Source organism: Gopherus flavomarginatus, chromosome 5 (assembly GCF_025201925.1).
Source record: "Gopherus flavomarginatus isolate rGopFla2 chromosome 5, rGopFla2.mat.asm, whole genome shotgun sequence".
Lineage (NCBI taxonomy): Eukaryota > Metazoa > Chordata > Testudines > Testudinidae > Gopherus > Gopherus flavomarginatus.
Window position 1 is genome coordinate 36,691,915 of NC_066621.1, and position 15,829 is coordinate 36,707,743.

A 15,829-nucleotide genomic window follows, 5' to 3' on the forward strand; every position below is an offset into this window, starting at 1 on the left:
GGCTCTCTCCAAATCATTGGCACTGCAAAAGGCATAGATTTCCTTTCCCTGTTCAACCACTGGAGAAGATTTGTTGCACAAGTGTTGCAGCATATGTGTGGGGCCCACCTCTTGTCCTGATCTCCAATTTTGCAGCCAAAATAAAGGTGATAGGCTTTCTTAACCATAGTGGTTATACTACACTTTTGTGATGCAAAAGTCACTTCACCACAAACATAGCAGAAGTTATCTGCACTGTTCACACAAGTACGAGGCATCTCTGCTCACTTTGGCTAAACAGAAATGAGTCCCTTTGCAAAATCAAACACTGACAAATAAGAGAGCACGACACTGTATGATTTCTAGAACTGATATAGGGCAATTTGTTCAGCAGAGTGATGTAAGCTTCATTATGATTGCATCATCCATGACTTCTAGGAATAACATGATGCAATTCATATCATGTATGCCGCAATACTAGCTTCAGATTGCATCATTCATTGTTTTGCCTAAAAAGCAAGTACTGTCCAAACCCAGTCATAGATTTATTCATAGATCCAGTCAAAGATGTATTTTAGTCATTTCTGGTTTAAATTGAGATCCCTTCCATTTATAACTCATTTATCCTCCACCATTCCCAAGTCAAGGGTCGTATATACTGACCCAATAGCATATCTTGAAAACTAGAGCCAATCAACAATTTTAAGCATCATTTTCGTTCTCAGTGACCCAGAATTAGTAAAGTTGGACTACATTTATTTCAGAAGCATTTTGGCTGTAGAGCAGTGCAATTACTGCAGGGAAGCTGGCAACTCCAAACTCCTACTGGCCAGTCATGAATCAATTTGGAATTGGAAAGCCCACTGTAGGGCTTGCAGTGATGCACGTGTGCAGGGCCAATAATCGTTTCCTGCTATAAAGGACTGTGATGCTGGGTAATGTGCAGGAAATTATTGATGGTTTCATGGAAATGCGATTCCCTGACTGCAGTGCGGTGATAGATGGCACTCATATCCCAATTTTGGCCCCAAACCATTTTGCAACAGAGTACATCAAACGAAAAAGCTACTTCTCCATGACCATGCAGGCACTAATGGATCACTGTGCCTGTTTCACTGACGTCAATGTGGGTTGGTCAAAGAAGGTGCATGATGCAAACATCTTTAGGAACACTAGACTGTATAGAAAGCTGCATGCTAAGACTTTCTTTCCAGAGCTGAAGATTCCCATGGGGCATGTGCAAATGATCCTGAGAGACCCTGCCCACCCCTCGCTCCCATGGCTCGTGAAGCCTTACACTGGAAACCTAGACAGCAGCAAAGAATGCTTCAACAACAAGCTCAGCAGATGATGAATGACCATTGAATGTGCCTTTGGCAGATTAAAAGACTGCTGGCACTGCCTTGTTGGCAAGCTAGACCTCAATGAGGAAAATATTCTGATGTTCATAGCAGCCTGCTGTGCACTGCATAATATTTGAAAAGCAAAGAGGGAACATTTTCCCCAGGGATGGAGCGCCGAGGTTGATCAGCTGGCTGCTGATTTTGAGCAACCAGATACTAGGGCAATTAGAGGGGGTGAGCTGGGGGCTATTAAAATCAGGGAGGCTCTGAAGGAGCATTTTGACAATAAGCACTAGTAATGTGTCTGTATGTGATACATTCTGTCAAACAATGTTTACTTGCTACCTTAAAAGACCCATGTAATTCTTGCTTCCTGAGCTTTAATTGTAGTGAGCAAATATTCCTACCTATAACGACTGTCTTTGAATTTTACCAGCAGCTACTGGGTGCATGACACAAATAAAGACTCTTAAAAAAGAAGACTAGACCTAATTAGAGGATAAAACATCTTTTTATTTTTTTTTTTAAACAGGGGACATGGCAATGAGGAACAGGCTCTTGGTTCAGATTCTCACAGTTGTGTGTAACTCCAGCTTTCATCATGAAACCAGTCTCTAGAGGTGGATTTCAAGGAGTACTGTAACGGAATATACAAGGAATGTGTTGGGGCAGTTTGAGAAGGGCATAGAACACTTTTCTGGATTGGCTGCTGGGGGAGTCATGCATGGATATGCTCAGACAGCAGAACAATGAGGGAATTGAGCATCTCTCTCTGGTCCTCCAGTAGCTTTATCAGTTGCTTCTGCCCCTGTCTCCTTTCCAGACTGTCAGACCTGAGTTTTTCATTAATTGTCTCCCTCCACAAGCTTGTTTTGCTATGTGTTGCATCTGTTGACTGCACAATGGCTCTAAACATATCCTCCTTAATCATCCTGGTTCACATCCTTATCTGACAGAGGTGCTCCACTGGTGTGTAGGCATTGGTCCTCCAGGGCACGTCTGCAGAAGCCAAAGAAACAATGAACAGAGAGAGTATTGTGACTACACTCAAAGCTGTGAGTCACAAAAGTCTCATACACCTCTTTTTCACTTTCCCTTTGCTAGCACACAGCTCGGTGAAAGACCTAAATATGGTGAGTTCGGCAAGGGGTGGAGAAGTTGACAAATGGGGAAGGGACAATAGGCAAGAAGGGACAAAGGGTCTGGGTGGTTTGCAAATAAGGTCACCTACATGCACCTGGAGAGAATATTCTGAATATTGGCACCCTTTTCCCCAGGGTATCTCACTCCTGAGTGTAACCCAGGATCCAAGGGTGCATCTCCTGCATATATATGGCTTCAAACTGGCTTCATATGCTGCTTGCCTGTGTGCCGCTGTGGTCGCTGCAGAAATAATTGCCAGTTGGCACGGCAAAGTTTCGTACAGCAGAGGGAGAAACAAGGCAGCTTTATGGAGCATTCCTGGGACAGCCCGATGTACATTAACAAACTGTTCTGTCAGGCCCTTACTGCATAGCTGAACAGGCTCTGTCACCAGATAACCCTGTCACATGTTCCACATCCTGCTCCAGCTCCACGTTTTTGTTCACCACTTCATCCTCAGGGTTGACTGCACTGGCTGCTGCCTCCTGTCTCCCCGAAGTATCCAGGGGCTCGTGGTGGAGTCACTGCTGTGGATGACATGCAGCTCCTCATAGAAGTGGCATGTCTTCAGCGCTGCACCAGAGTGCTGGTTGCCCTCCCTTGCCTTCTGATATGCCTACCTCAGCTTCTTGATCTTAGCATGGAACAGCTGCGTGCCCCTTTCATGTTTCTCCTCCTGCAGGACACAAGCAATCTGCCTGTAGATATCAAAATTCCTACAGCTTGAGCAAAACTGAAACTGCCCAGCCTTCTCTCTCCATAAGGGGGCATGTCTGTTGCGGCAAGCCGGCATGGTCAGCTGGGAAGATGCTGTGTGAACAGTCCACATCAAGCAATCAGAAAGACAAATTTCAAAAATTCCTGGGCCTTTAAAGGGGGGAGGGTGTGCATGCCTATGCAGAGCTCAAACTGCTGACAAGAGTGGTCATTGATGGGCATTGTGGGACACATCCTGGAGGCCAATTAGGGCAACATAAGCAAGCACATTGTCTATCCTGACACTGCATCGCTTTAACTATATCACGAAAAGCCCTATGCCGCTTGTTAAGGGGGTTTTGTTTTGTGACCATAGCAAGGGAGTTAAATCAGCAGGAGGAGCATTGTTGTGTGTACACCTCCACTGTTTTGTCTATAAAAGTTGACTTCTGCCGACAAAACTGTGTAGTGTAGACAAGGCCTAAGTCCCAACTGCAGGGACTGTCTTCACTTCACTTTGCTTTGTTGTCTTCAAATTCTGTCTTCACTTACCCTAGTGCCCTATCCCTGAAGACAGGAATAGCACACAAGTATAGCTGAGGGAAGAATTTGAAGCCGATGGGGTTGTGGCAGTGTAAATAACAGGAAAAATTGGATGTCAGCATTTTTATTGCTGGCAAAAAATGTGCAGAGGCAGTTTCACTTTCAGCTGCTGAGATCAGCTTGGAAGCCATGGGGTTATCATTAAGATCTGAATGTGGGGCCTTCAGCATTGCAGCACCTGCCCCTACTTGAGCTACAGGACTGTATCCATTAAGTGGGAAAAGCAGCAGCCAGCTAGCTCCTGTGGCTGGACTAGTAGTACATGTCACAAAGGTGTTACATAATCCCCACCTACCCACTGAATTACATGGGCCACAACTTGTAACACAATGCCCCAGCTTTGGCAGTGCAGATTGAACCTTCAACTTCTGGATCTTAAAAGTAGGAGCCCCTCTTGCCTGAGCTGAAAAGCTTGACCCTTTAGTAGGCTGTCAAGGTTTCTTTCCCCACTCTGAACTTTAGGGTACAAATGGGCACTTCTAAGTCTAATTACTAGCTTAGATCTGGTATACACTGCCACCACCCAGAATTCCTGTGTCTGGGGCACTCTCTGTCCCCCCAAAACTTCGTCCCCTCCCTGGGTTGCCTTGAGGGACTTTACCAATTCCCTGGTGAACACAGATCCAAACCCCTTGGATCTTAAAACAAGGAGAAATTTACCATCCTCCTCCTTTCCCCCCACCAATCCCTGGTGAGACCATATCCAATCCCCTTGGATCTTAAAACAAGGAAAAATCAATCAGGTTCTTAAAAAGAAAGCTTTTAATTAAAGAAAGAAAAGGTAAAAATTATCTCTGCAAAATCAGGACGGAAAATGCTTTACAGGGTAATCGGATTCCTATAGACGAGAGGGACCTCCCCTAGCCTTAGGTTCAAAGTAACAGCAGACAGAGGTAAAAATCCTTCCAGCAAAAAGAAACATTTACACGTTGAGAAAACAAACATAAGATTAACATGCCTTGCCTGGCTAATTACTTACAAGTTTGAAACATGATAGACTGATTCAGAAAGATTTGGGGAGCCTGGATTGATGTGCCATCCCTCTCAGTCCCAAGAGCGAACAACAACAAAACAAAAAGCACAAACAAAGACTTCCCTCCACCAAGATTTGAAAGTATCTTGTCCCTCTATTGGTCCTCTGGTCAGGTGTCAGCCAGGTTTACTGAGCTTCTTAACCCTTTACAGGTAAAAGAGACATTAACCCTTAATTATCTGTTTATGACATAGGCTTTTCAGTGGGTCCATATCCAGACCACCACCAGAGAGTGACTGGGCACTGCACTGAATGAAATGGGTTATATAGTTACATTAATGCACCATCTTCAGCTCATTAAGCAGAGCTGCCCAAGTTATAACATTCAGTTCCAGTAAGTGTTTCAGTCCCTGAATGCATCTGTTTCTGGGACTATATTGACATAGTCCTGGTGTTACCACTACCCCAGGTGCTAGAAATTCATTGGTCACACTCTACATGATATTTCCATTTATAAATGTCTTATAAAGGACTATGCAATGTTGTAACCGTATCAGTCCTAGGATCTTAGAAAGACAAAGTGGGTGAGGTAATATCTTTTTGGCCCTGACCCACCTTGTTTCTCTTAAAAAGGATCACTCAGTGATTAACGGCTGCTCTAAGCAAGTTACAGATATGAGTAGCATATGCTATGGTTGGTTAACACCCACCTTGTCTCTCTAACAATTGATTAATCATTTAGTAAGACATCTATTACCCACTTATAAACTATTTATACCTGGAACCTGAGTATACAGGATGAACCATTAATCCTTTGCAATCTAAGTGATTGCTGATCATTCACCAAGAGAAGCAGTCAAGCTCAAATGACTCCACACACTGTCAATCACATAGGACATTTGCCAGCTATATTGCAGATCAGACTCATTACCTGACCACAGAATGCTGGGGGAAGAAGGTTATTTAAAGAGCAATCTGGGCCTTCTTACAGCCTTTGCAAAGGGATTCAGGACATCCCAGGAAACTGATGTGATAGGATGTGAGCAGGGCTGGAATAATGCAGGGTCTTTAGAGGCTGCAGCACAGAGCCTCAGCCTAAGTGGGGCCCTGCAGGCTGGATGCGGTCTGCTGCTCCTTTTAATCCAGCCCATGGCAAGTCTCCGCGGACCAGACCCCAGTCCCCGAGCCTCAGCACCCCCTCCTCCCTAAATTAGTTTTGGATTAAAAAAAACACCCAAAACAAGAAACTGAAACTATTGTGTGTGGGGGTGGGGGGGTGTCATTTCATTTTGGGGTGTTTTCACCCTTTTATCTTATGCTAAATTTCTAAACAAACCATTGTTTTGAAACAAAAAGTTGAAATGTTTCATTTTGAAATGCTTGAAACAAACAGCTTCAACTTGAGGGTGGGGGATTTTTTGGCTAAAACTGTTCACTGAAACCTAAATTCACTGATAGTTTCAGTGCCCTGAAAAATGCATTTTTTAAAAAATGAATTTACAATTTGCCAAGAAAATTCACCCACATCCACATGGCATGGTCAGAGCAATGAGCCAGGAAAATTATCTTCACCATAGTGCTTTGAATGGATTTGAGTGGGGCAAGATTACACTTGTCAAGCCCTGAGAGGGGGAGGGGGTTGCATAGTTAATGAGTGCTCTTCAGGAAGATAGCAACTTCTGAGTAGTAAATTGTCCTCTTTCCTTTGTCGCTCCATATTAAAATGTGCCCATGTCAAGATCTAGGGGGCATTGGGAACGTTACAAACAGCCCACAATTTGTAATGCTGCTGCCGCCAGGGAGTGAAATTAACAAGGTCTCTGTGATGTGGAGGCAGCTGATTGGGAAAATCTCCAGCGTTTGGGCTTCTGCTGCACGCAGGTGCAGAGAAAGAGAGTTTTGCACTCATCACTGCAGCATGTAGGACTGTGTTTACAGTTTTGTGTTCCTCAGGGGACTTTCCATCATGCTTCTGATCTTCAACCTCCTGGAGTTCTGTGTCCATCATCTCTTGGTGGGTGTCAAGCTCCAACCCCCAAGTCAGATGAGGTCACCATTTAAAATTAGGATCTGGTGAGGTGAGGGCATGTAGTAAACCCCATCCCTACTGTGAAGAGCATGACTGACAAAGGGCCTAATATGCAGGAATTATCCCACTGGGTCAAACCCATGGGTTCATTTAACCCAGACTCATAGACTATCAGGGTTGGAATGGACCTCAGGAGTTCATCTAGTCCAATCCCCTGCTCAAAGCAGGACCAAGCCCTAACTAGCCCCCTCAAGGGGAGAGCTTATAACCTTGGGTATCACAGGCCAATGCTCAAACCACTGAGTTATCTCTCCTCTGTCTTATCTTAGCTGGCACTAAATGCTTCAGAAGGAAGATGGCAGGGTGTTATAGGACAACCTGCGCCTGGGGAAGTGTCCCACTAGCCTCCACTAGATGGAGGTTGACTGATACTGGCTGTGGTTATAGGGATGAGGAAGACGATGATGATTTCCACACTGTCTTCTGCTTCCTAGGCTACATATTTTGTGCCAAACCCTTTCAGCAGAGACCTTGGGGCTCCCTTCATAGCAATGCCCCACCTGCCAGCTTAGAACAGGGCCACCCGGGGGGGGGGGGCAAGTGGGGCAATTTGCCCCAGGCCCCGGGCCCTGCAGGGGCCCCCACAAGAGATTTCCAGGGCCTCTGGAGTGGGGTCTTTCACTTGCTCTGGGGTCCCCAGAAAACTCTTGTCGGGCCCTGGCCCCCGGAGCTTCTTCCGCTCCAGGTCTTCGGCAGCAATTCGGCAGCAGGGAGGTCCTTCCGCTTCGGGACCCGCCGCCGAAGTGCCCCAAAGCCCCGCAACGGAGGGTCCTTCCACTCCGGGACCCTCCTCCAAAATGCCCCAAAGACCTGTGGTGGGCGGGTCCCCCTGAATCCTCTGGGTGTAGGGATATTTAAAGGTTTATATTAAACATGGTTTATGTGAGAAATGATTTATTGATTTATTGTTAATTAATACTTTAGAACTTAAGGTTTACACTTTAGAACTTAAGGTTTATGTTAGAAGAAAAATTGGAATGATTTATTGATTTATTGTTAAGTGATACTTTATAACTTAAGGTTTATGTTAGAAGTAAATTTGTAATGATTTATTGTTAGAAATAGCTGTGTCTGTGTGAAGCCAAAGAGATACTTTGTATAAAACTTGTTAAATGTCAATAGACATTTGGTTGTATTTCTGGTTGTTTTTATTTTACTTTTTAAATAAACCACCTGTTTAAAAGTTTAAATCCTGATCTCTGGGTATTTTGTGTCATCATGCAGTGAGATACACCCATGCAGCCAGTCTCTGTAGACATTAGAGCTGGGTGAATTATGGAATTTTCCATTTGTTGGCAATTTCAAAAAGTTAAGAAAAATTTTTATTTGGAATCAAATCAAAAACACAAATCACAAAGATAAAAGCAATAGCCGGACTGATACAGTATCTAAACCTGACATGCTGACACATGCTCTTATTGAAAAAGGGACTAAGCATGTATGTCCAGCAGTCACACTAGAACACTCCAGCAGCAGCTCCTCAGAAATGTAAAACTGGAGCCCCTGCTCCATCCAGATTCTTCCTTTAATCACTGTGAGGGTAATGCTCGCTTCTGGGGCTCTTGCTGATCACAGTGGGACCTGCCCCCACTACGTGAATGTGGCCCATTGGTGCGTGCACCTCGCCACACACCTTCATCCTGCCCTAAAAAAGCAGCCATGGTGGGGAAGAACAATTGATCACAATCCTCTTTATAACAGCACTTAACATATCTGAAGACTGTTATCCTTCCACCTCTGGGCTACTATAGGCATCTGTAGTTGGCTAGCATCTTCTGTCCCAGATGTTTCCATATGTGCCTAGCTGTACTGCTCTGCAGTCCAGAGCAAGACCCGTCTCAAGAAGTACAAGCTCTTCAGTTGAAGGGACTGTACATCTGGAGTAGAGTTTGCATAGTGGTCAGCGCACAGGACTCAGGATTCTGTTCCCCATACCATTATTTTGGTAAAATATTGTTCATTTTCAAACTTCTTAATTTTTTAATAGTTTTTTCTTTGGAGTGTATCCCTTCTTTTCATCTGTCATCCTTCCCCTCCTTCCCAGTCCTTTGTTTTTTCTCTTTCCTTTCCAGCCATTTTAAACAGATTTTCTCCAAATATGACTTGGGGTACAAGGAGATGGAGAGAAAGAGTGGGAAACAGAAAATTAAAATATGGGAAATCAGAATAATATACTCTAATACACAAAATTATCCAATTCTGAAAATAATTGGTCCAAGTTCAACCCTGCAATATAAAAACAATATGAATTCATTGCCAAGGTGTTTTTAATTTGCAGGGTTCAAGATGGACCAAATTAAATACATAACTTTTTTTACCATTTTTCTCTCATCCATTTTATTTATTTATTTATTTATTTACTTTGGACAGCTCTGCTAGATAGATGCAAAGTAAAATAAAATATTTCTGGGTTCATTGCTGTGGTCTGTCTTGTGTCAGGAGCAATCAATGGTGCACGTGATTTTCTGCCTGTGTGTTCCCAAGTGTGTAGCTAGGAAGTGTCAAAGTTAGACTCAGGACTCACAGTTTGTCAGACTACTCTGTTTTATTAGCACAGCGCTCTGCTAATAACATCCAGATAATGTGAGCACCATGCAAGACACAAACTATCTTATTTATACAGATAAAAGAGCGGGAATTAGATAAAGGAACAAAGAAATCAAAACAGTAAAATTCACCTGAGGCACAGCATGCATATCCTACTTCCTTACTAACTCTCATCGATCTAAGGCTAATACTTCACCAATTGCCCTTAAAGGGTGCAATTGTTCTATGTTAATGTCTGTATTCCTGACACCTGGATTGTAGCATTCCAACAATTTTGCTTAAAGGTACAGACAGCATTTCTTTAATCCTTTCTATTTTCACAATATAATTCATTCTACTTTCACAGAAGCGATCTGTCGTGCTTCTGGCCTTCTCTTTTCTGGAGTTCTGGGTACCTACCTATGTTCTCCAGCTCTGAGCAGTTGAGAGTCTCCAGCCTCCCTGGAGCTTAAATGAGAACCTCTGGTGCCATCTCTGCTTCTGACAAGCAGGGCCGGTGCAAGGATGTTTCATGTCCTTAGCGAAACTTCCACCATGCGCCCTCCCAAGCCCCCGCCCTGAGGCGCCCCCCGGCAGCAGCCCCCAACCCTCCCCATTCTGAGGCATCCCCCGACGCCCCAGCTTACCCCTGCTCCACCTCCACCCCGAGCATGCCATCGCCGCTTCACTTCTCGTGCCTCCCGGGCTTGCAGCGCCTAAGCTGATTGGCGCCGCAAGCCTGGGAGGTGGGAGAAGTGAAGCAGCGATGGCGTATTCGGGGAGGAGCACCCCGCCTTAGTTGCTGCAGGCAGCCCTCCCTGCTCCTCCCTGCCCCAGCTCCCTCCGCCTAAATGCTGGTGGCAACCGGGGAGGCCGAAGATCCGGCCACCGGAGTCGCTGCCGAAGAAAATGCCACCCCCCAAATCCTAGTGCCCTAGGAAACTGCCTAGGTTGCCTAATAGGTTGCACTGGCCCTGCTGACAAGCCCCATCCATAAAGAGCACAACCAAGGCCCTGACGGGTGGGGATGGAAGAAACAATGAATGTGGGATAGGAAGATGACTGTTAGGGGGAGGGATAGCTTAGTGGTTTGAGCATTAGCCTGCAAAACCCAGGGTTGAGAGTTCAATCCTTGAGGGGGCTATTTAGGGAACTAGGATAAAAATCTGTCTGGGGATTGGTTCTGCTTTGAGCAAGGGGTTGGACTAGATGACCTCTTGAGGTCCCTTCCAACCCTGATATTCTATGATTCAGAATTAGGGTGGTGGTGATGAAGAATACCATCATGGCAGAGCTGCTCCAAAAAGGTAAGCATGATTTAAAAAAAAACACTATTTTTTTTCATTTCTTCCCCTGGTGGGACAAATCTCACTTCTCATCTATTTTTCCCTATTTTTTCCACTGGGGGGTAGGGGAAGAGGAAGGAAATGGTAAAATAAAGAATTTATTTTTGTTTAAGTAAAAGTGGGATTTCAAACTTTTCGAAACGAAATATTTTGACAAGCATTGTGGAAAACCCAGAAATGTCCACACAAATCAGATTTCTCCACAGAGAAATGTCATTGTTGTCAAAACTTTGTTTTTCATTTTTATGTTTCAACTGGCCCTTGAGGATGGCAGTAAAAAGGGGATGAGAAAGACGATGGTGGTTAGCTGTGGGAAGATGAAGTTTCTCCATGACAAATTTCAGTGTTGTTGAAACTGTTTTTGTTACAAATTTCTGTTGACCAGTTCTAGAGGCTGGCAGATAAAGGAGGATGAGGAAGCTGTTTGGTGGTGAGGAGGAGGAGGAGGAGGAAGATGATGACTTGCAAATCGTCCCTTCTGTTTCCCAAGCTACATGCTTGGGACCAAACCCTTTGAACAGAAACTGCAGGGCTCATCCTGCAGCAGTGCCTGTTCTGCCAGTTTATGAGAACTAGGGGGGCTGGTTTGGCGTTAGGACTCCTCTAATTTGTACTCCGTGGTGCTTTGCCAGGTGCAGAATAGCCAATGTGTCAAAGGGGTTTGGCTCCACCATTTCCCTCCTCTGGCATGTCTCAGCTGAATGCAGAGGCAGGACTTAGCTGGCTTTATACCATCGTTCTCCCCCTTGTCCCCATTCCTGCCCCCAAAATACCTCCTCCCCTAGGATGCAGGAGTAGGGGGTGCAACATTTAAGACTGGCCTTTGACGGATCTCCCCAGGTTCTGCTCTGGCAGCATGTTGGGGCCTCACCACGGGCCGTGCATGTGGCCTCTTGAGCTATAACCATGCATTGTGTACAATCCAGCATGCCCTCTTTGGCCATACAGAGACTAACTGTGCTTATGCCTTATGGCTTCAGTGGGTACTGTCCCGGCTGGGATGTCAGGGGTCAAAATATAAGAGATCAAAGAGCAGCAGAGGCTGAGTCCCTCTCAGGGAAACAAAGGATATGTGTAAAGGAGAGGGAGTTTCCCAGGAGGCAGGCAGGTGGGATGGGCACTGGGCCTAGGGACTGCGGATAGAAAGGGCTCCATGCCTGCTTCCATAAACCTTTTCCCCTCTCCTTGCAGCTCCCAGAAAGCTGACTCATGGGGCAAAGAACATGGTTTATGGCAGCATTTCCCAAGCTGGGAGTGGCACTAAGCAGAGGCAGGGTGAAGGAGCAAGGGGTGGGAGCAGAGAAGTTGCATGATCCTGAATCTACCACGTCTCCCCCTGTAAAAATACTGATGCAGTTGTGGGTTACTGGTGGCCTGAAAGCCACCTTCCCCTCCCTCCATGCTTTTCTATCAGCCCCTGGTGCAGCCAGGCATGGGTACAGTGCACACATACAGGGCATCCGCTGAGGCTTCCTTGCTTCCACAATCATCTGCTGTGAAAGCTGCTGTGGCCCAGCCCCATCTGGCATAGGTGCAGCCACCGTGGGGTTAGGCTAATAAAGACCTGTCCCTCCTACACCACAATATTCTCTGCGGTTCACATTCCTCTTTGTCACTCCTCAGGTATTTCCATGCCAGAGCCATGCCCACCCCAGATTTATCATATGTGGTTGCAACTCTTTTGTGGCACCAACAACATATAACACACACATACATGTAACTTTCTGGCAAGTTGGGGGATGCGGTGGAGGATCTGCTGGGGTAAAGGGAGAAGGAAGGAAAGACTCCTAGATCTCTGAAGCCCAAAGGTACCATTGTGATCATCTAGTCTGAGCTCCTGTATAGCGCAGGGTCTAAGGCTGCTCTGAAGTAATTCCTGTTTGAGAGAAATGGACAGATATGGAGACACAGCAACAGCTAAGCCAGGATCTAGCATGATGGAAAATTGGGAGGTGGGGCAGGGGGGAGAAGCGCTTCTGTTGCATCCCAGGTAGGGTACGCACAAAAAATTGTGAGGGTGTCACTCTTTGACTAGGAGAATTCTATGGGCTTAGCATATGTTGGGCAAATATTTTTGCTCCAAACTACCCAGAAACTGATGTCGTCCCCACAACATCTTCTAAAATATGATCTACGCCAGCAGTTGTACTCACAGAGGCTATAGTACAATTTGGGATTCCTCTGTTAACAGGCATCCTTTGAACTCATCTACTGACCACTACAGACCACTCGTAGCCCTGCGCGGAGAACAGGAATAGCAAGATCTATGACACTTAAGAGGCCCAAGTAAAGAAGAATTGATGTGATTTGCTATGGGGATGAGAAGCTGTTCTGGGATAGAAGTTTCCTCTTTTAATGACCTATCTGTCACTTATGAAGGTGATAATCAGCAAGGCACATACCCAGATCATACTGTGATCATTGGGCTAGGCTCTTTCTTTTGGCAGCTCTGCCAGAGCAAACCGCTCCAGTCTTGACTGGGCCATAGCTTTGGTGCAGCTATGGCTGAAAAGAGGGCGACCCTCGGTGTCCACAGGCCCATAGCATCAGTGCTGACACAGTCTGAGTCAGCCACTAGCAGTGAGTACTTCAAGTGAAATTGAAGACACTAGTAAGGCCCAGATCCCCATCTGGTATAAATCAGCCATAGTGTCATTGGTGTCACTGGGGCCAGATCCCTAGCCAGTGTAAATCAGCCATAGCTCCATTGGTTTCAATAGATCAGTTACCAGCTGGTGTAAATCGGTGTCACTCTATGGTAGTCAATGGGACCATATCCCCACCTAGTTCAAATCATTGTAGCTCCGAGGTTTACACCCAGGAGCTACCATAGCCATTTTGCAGGCCAGTGCAGAAGATGTTTTCAGCTCCCCCAATGAGCAGCCGCGCAAGAAGAAATCAACCCCCCCAAAAAATCTGACCAGCACAACCCAGGAGCCCCAGGCACTCAGGGTGAAGCCCTGCTCAGTCATCACTAGAACAGGCCTTGTTTATGACAGCCAAGGAGCTGGCCCTACAGGCAGTCAAGTCACAGAAGCACCAATGTTTCCCATGGTCAAGTGACTGAAAATCATATTTTCTACCCTACTGTGAACCAGATGAAAGAAGACTCTCCCAATGGGAAGGTGTAGCTATTGGAAAAGTGGATTTTGGACAGGGAGGGGCGAAGAAGAGGATGGAGTGAGCAGTCCGAGTGTAACTTGGACAAGGAGAGGACATGATGCTTGAAAAAACATCTTGTATAAATCTGAATGAATTTCCTGGAGAGGCTGCAGATGTCTGGAGCTGGAGGAAGGTGAGCACAGGGAGAGCTGAGTAAATGCATTGACAATCACTGCATTGGGGGGACTGTTAAAAAGGGAATGCCCTGGTCACTGCCTCTGAGCTTCAAGGAAAATGAACTGTGTATTTCAGGTCTGATCCAAAACCCATTGAAGTCAGCAGAAAGGCTTTCATTGACTCCAGTGAGCTCTGAGTCAGGCTTTTAAAGAGCAGCAGGTCTGATTGTCTGATGGGCAGAGAGAAATGAAATCTAAAAAATCAGAGGAAAGTAAGGGAGGAACTGGGGGTCAGCACTGGTGGCTGCTGTGGGAAGAAACTGGTCCCCTGGCAGCTCTGAGAGTCCAATAGGGCAATAGCAGGAGCTTGGGTTTCCAAAGAGCTGTAGCTAGTACCTGGTTCTGGGGTCCTGGGTAGCATCTACTGAAGTCAGAATGAAATGAATTTCAGAATCCAAGGGACTGAAGAGGGAGACACAGTCACAGAATATCAGGGTTGGAAGAGACCTCAGGTGGTCATCTAGTCAACCCTCTGCTCAAAGCAGGACCAATTCCCAATTAAATCATCCCAGTCAGGGCTTTGTCAAGCTGGGCCTTAAAAACATCTAAGGAAGGAGATTCCACCACCTCCCTAGGTAACCCATTCCAGTGCTTCACCACCATCCTAGTGAAATAGTGTTTCCTAATATCCAACCTAGACCTCCCACCACTGCAACTTGAGACCATTGCTCCTCGTTCTGTCATCTGCCACCACTGAGAACAGCTGACTCTTAAGGTAGTTGAAGGCTGCTATCAAATCCCTCCTCGCTCTTCTCTTCTGCAGACTAAACAAGCCCAGTTCCCTCAGCCTCTCCTTTTAAGTCATGTGCCCCAGGCCCCTGATCACTTTCGTTGTCCCTCACTGGGCTCTCTCCAATTTGTCTACATCCTTTCTGTAGTGCGGGGCCCAGAACTGGACTCAATACTCCAGATGTGGCCTCATCAGTGCCGAATAGAGGAGAATAATCCCTTCTCTCGATCTGCTGGCAATGGTCCTACTAACGCACCTACTAGTGCTTAGGTCACATCTGCCTGTGAGAGAGTGGAGGCAGTATTCCTGATTATCTAGTGCACGGGTCCCCAACACAAAGGACTGGACAGGTGTTGGAGGTCATGCATAAGAACATAAGAACGGCCGTACTGGGTCAGACCAAAGGTCCATCTAGCCTAGTATCCTGTCTACCGACAGTGGCCAATGCCAGGTGCCCCAGAGGGAGTGGACCTAACAGGCTATGATCAAGTGATCTCTCTCCTGCCATCCATCTCCATCCTCTGACAAACAGAGGCTAGGGACACCATTCCTTGTCCACATGGCTGCAGAACAGTCTCACCTTTCAATTTCTCCTCATTCTTGTTTAGGAGGCAGGGGGGACAGAGACTCCCAATCTCCCTTCTCTAAATCATTCATTATTTGTAGGTTTGGAGGGATTTGATCTTGGTCACAAAATGTCAGTAAACTCTGATTTCACATTACACACAGAAACTAAAAACAAAAATATTTCCATTGATGACTATTGAAATGGATAGAGAGGCAAAGTATGGAAAATGCTGCCTGAGAACATTAGAGTTTGATTTAAAGATATTTACTTTGTATATTTTGATGCGTGATGTTGACAATTTATATTTTAACAATTATAAAGTTTTAACTTTATGAATCTCAGCATCTACTGTCATTAAATAATTACTGCCTCACTCCTCCATAGTTTCCCACAACTGTGAAAATTTAAATGGATTAACATAAAAAAGTGCTTATAACCTATATTTTGTGCAAATGTAAATAGATAAAAGCCAGAAACAATGCTTAAACATAAACA